Source organism: Equus asinus, chromosome 10 (assembly GCF_041296235.1).
Source record: "Equus asinus isolate D_3611 breed Donkey chromosome 10, EquAss-T2T_v2, whole genome shotgun sequence".
In the NCBI taxonomy this organism is placed as follows: Eukaryota; Metazoa; Chordata; class Mammalia; order Perissodactyla; family Equidae; genus Equus; species Equus asinus.
In genome coordinates this window covers 51,166,317-51,170,765 of record NC_091799.1, presented here as the reverse complement: position 1 = coordinate 51,170,765, position 4,449 = coordinate 51,166,317, and positions in this window count along the sequence as shown.

The following is a 4,449-nucleotide window of genomic DNA, read 5'->3' as shown; positions in this document are numbered from 1 at the left end:
CTAATACTAAGAAACTATGTGCTTTTTTTCCACTGTGTTATTATATGCACTGATGGTGCAAAAGCAATGGTGAGTAACAACTGCTAGCATCTTAGTATGAATCAAGGCAGCAGCATGGAACTGTGCTAGGAGTCTTTGTTTTCTTCACTGCCACAAACTCAAGATTAAAAAAGCAAAAGTCAGTTGCACTTTAGTGCGTCCTCGATGAAGCACTAAAAAATTGTTCACTTTATTAAATCTCAACTCTTGAGTTCATGTCTTTACTTTTTTCTGATTTTGATTGGAGTGGTTTTTTAAAAGACAACTTTTCTTAGAGCAGTTTTAGGTTCACAGGAAAACTGAGTGGAAGGTACAGACTTCCCCCATACCCTCAGCCGCCACTCAGGCACAGCCTCCCCCATTATCCACATTCCCCATTACAGCCGTGACTTTGTTCCAAGTGATGAATCTTCGTGACGCATCACCATCACCCTAAGTCCACAGGTTACACTAGGGCTCGCTCTCGGTGCTGTGCATCCTGTGGGTTTGGACAGATGTATAATGGTATGTGTCCATCATTACGGCATCATAAGAATATTTTCACTGCCCTAAAAATCCTCTGGGCTCTGCCTATTCTTTCTTCCTTCCCCCAAGCCCTGGTAACCACTGACCTTTTTACTGTCTGCATAGTTTGCCTTCTCTGGAATGTCACATAGTTGGGACTGTACAGTACGTAGCCTTTTCAGATGGGCTTCTTTCATTTAGTAATGTGCCTTTAAAGTTCCTCCGTGTCTTTTCATGTCTTGCTAGATCATTTCTTCTTAGCACTGAATAATATTCCATTATGTGGATGTATCGCAGGATATTTATCCATTCACCTACTGAAGGGCATCTTGGTTGCTTTAAGGTTTGACCATTATGAATAAAGCTGCTATAAACATCTGTGTGCAGGTTGTTTTGTGGACCTAAGTTTTCAACTCCTTTGCATAAATACCAAGGAGCCTGACTGCTGTATCATATGGTAAGAGTATGCTCAGTCATCAGTTCGTGTCTTTTTAAAATTCTGTATGATGAAACAGGAAGCATGCAGACAGCATCTTTGCTGCCCCTGCAGCACCGCAGTCACTGTCTCCAGGAAGAAACACCTGTGTCCCTGTGTGAAGTGCAGGCTGAACTAGCCGCATGTCTCATGGAATACCATATTTAGATACACAAACTTCAGGTATTCTGATATGGATATTTGGCAGACATTTTCACAAAAATGAAAGAAAGGGGCCTGTCACTTCTAGGAAAAACAATGGACAGTATTTGTTGTTAATGATAATATTTGAACTTTTAAGTGAAAACTAGAATTTTGAAAAACTTGTATTTACCACAGTGATCTCGACAACTTCCCAACACTTAAAGATTTTCTGATGAGATCAGTGGTCATATTAACATATGTGACTTTTGGATATTGAATAATGAAATGTGTTAATATTTGGAAGATCTGTGTAATTCAGTGGACTAATATTTTTCAAATGACTGGTGCATGATGTTTCCAAATCATGCGTGGGGAACAGATGCACTCGGTGGGTTTTCATGTAAATGGAGTCCAGAAGTCCACTGACAGTTCCAGATCACACATTGCAACTATTAAACGTGTCGAGTTTTGGTGTAGTCTCAAAGACTAGGCAAATTACCTGAAAAGCTGGTCAAAATACTCTTCCCTTTTCCGTTTACATGTCTGTGGGAGGTTGAATTTTCCTCATATACTTTAACCGAAACAACACATCATGACAGATTCAGTGCAGAAGGTACACTTGATTCTCGTTATTCACCGTAGTTGTCTTCTACAAAGTGGCTGTGAACCCTGAACCATGGCTCTTAGGCAGAAAAATCGGGTTAGGTTCCTGTAAGCCTCTGGTCACCACATTTTTTTTTTTGAGGAAGATTAGCCCTGAGCTAACATCTGCTGCCAATCTTCCTCTTTTTGCTGAGGAAGACTGGCCCTGAGCTAACATCTGTGCCCATCTTCCTCTACTTTATGTGTGGAATGCCTACCACAGCATGGCTTGCCATGTGGTGCCATGTCCACACCCAGGATCCAAACTGGTGACCCCCGGGTGCCAAAGTGGGAGGTGCGCACTTAACCGCTCCTCCACCAGGCGGCCTCTCTGGGCACAGCATTTTTATCAATCAATCATCAACTGATAAAAAGCCAACTCTGTTTTATGTGTGTTTCCATTTAAAGGCACCTTATTTAATAGATATCGTTGATTCATTCACATTGAATTCACAACCAACAGCCCTATAACTCCTGCCTGAATGAAGCTTGTGGCATGAGGCACGTCACAGCCTTCTGGTGCTAAGGACCACTAGGCGACACCACGCCTGGGGCCAGTTTAAACAGCAAAATCAAGGAAAAGCAGAAAAATGTGAAAAATGCAGCACTAAACAGACTGTGGAAAGGACACTTTTTACAGTATGACGCTGGAACAAGAAGGCAGAGCATCGCCTCCTTTGACCTCAGCTGGGAACACGGATGTCGGCCACGTCAGAGCTCTCACTGCTCCGTGGAGGCCCCTGGCCGAGGGAGGCCCCGAGTGCTGATCGTGGGGCTGCAAGTGAGTTTTAGTGAGCGGATGAATTTGCAAACACAGAATCCGCACATCATGAGGGTCAACTGGAGGAGAATCCCGTCTTCTGGTTATTAAGCTAGACAATAAAGCAATCTGCAAAGGTGTAAAACATTGCCACTCTTCTCATAATTTTTTGTTTTGGAAAATATAGTTAATTTTTATAAAAATACACTATTTTTGTTGCCATGTAAAGAGTTTATGTTAAAATGGATATTTAAAAACATTCTCAGTTTTAATTTCTAATACAGTTAAGATCAATAGGCATGCCCTCTGTAGATGAAAACTTATCTTTTAAATCAACAGACACAGTTGTGTAGAACAGTTTTATATTTACAGGGAAATTAAAAAGATAGTACAGAGGGGCTGGCCCCATGGCCGAGTGGTTAAGTTCGCGTGCTGCGCTGCAGGCGGCCCAGTGTTTCGTTGGTTCGAGTCCTGGGCACGGACATGGCACTGCTCATCAGACCACGCTGAAGCAGCGTCCCACATGCCACAACTAGAAGAACCCACAACGAAGAATATACAACTATGTACCGGGGGGCTTTGGGGAGAAAAAGGAAAAAAATAAAATCCTTAAAAAAAAAAAAGATAGTACAGAGAGTTCCCCATCCTCCCCCCGCAATTTCCTCTATTAATATCCTGTCTTAGTACAATACATGTATTACAATTCATGAGCCAATATTGAAACACGACCGTTGACGTCCACGCTGTTCAGATATCCTGTTTTCTCTTAACACCCCTTTTCTGCCCCAGGAGCCCCCGCAGGATCCCAAGTTAGTCTTACGTCTCCTTGGGCTCCTCTTTGCTGTGACGGTTTCTGGGCTTCCCCTGTTTTTGATGGCGTGACGAGGTTGAGGAGCACCCGTCTGGTATATTGTTGAATGTCCCTCCATTGGAAGTTGTCTAATTTTTAAAAAATCATGATTTGACTGGAGTTGTGGGTTTCCTGGCTGTGTGTACACGGAGAGTGAACGCTCCCTGGCTGTGTGAACCTTCGGCTGAACCTCTCTGAGCACCTGACCCTCACGGAGAAATGCGGGTGGTGGTATCTCCTTCAAAGGGGTGTGTAGATTAAATACAGGTAGAAGCGCCTGCCTAGACCAGGAAGCTGCAGTTCACAATTGCTCGGCAACAACGAGAACAATGACAGCAAACACGTAGCCAACACTGGGTTTTTATCACGTGCTGGGCTCTGTGCTCAGCTCTCTGAATGACGAGAGGCCAAGATGTTGGAAGCAACCGAGTCAGTGCCGTTTGAGAAGAAACGCAGGATCAACATTGCCCGGCGTACCCTAAAGACAGCAAAGAATAATATTAATTACTATACTAACAGCAATTATACACCTCCCATTTGCACAGGGCTTCACGCTGCACGGGGTATTTCCACGCTCAGGCGTTTTAATTTTCTCAGCCTTAATTTTCTATGGGGTCAGCAGAGTCATCTCCGTTGTTTAAATGAGGAAGCCAGGCTCAGAGAGGGAGAGGAGCTGGCCCAAGCTCGCACAGCGGCTAAGTAGCCAAGGAATGTGCCCCCGGAGGGAGAAGCGGGCAGCGGAGCCCGAGCTGCGGCCGTGTCTCCGATACGCTCAGGCCTGCGCCTTCTCCAGACCTCCGCCCAGGATGCAGGCGCAGGCCCCAAGGTGCCCGGCCTTGTCCCGGGGCTCTCCAGGGACGTCCAGTCCTCAGGAGGGCTCAGGGGCCGGCGGAAGGCGCGGGCTCTGAGGCGCGGCTCTGAGCTGGCGGCGGGGGCCGCAGGCGGGAGAGGCCACCCACCCCTCCCGCTCCAGGATCCCCCTCCCTCCCCAAACACGCGGGGCCCTTTCTAGGGCGCGGCTGCGGAGCCTGGCCC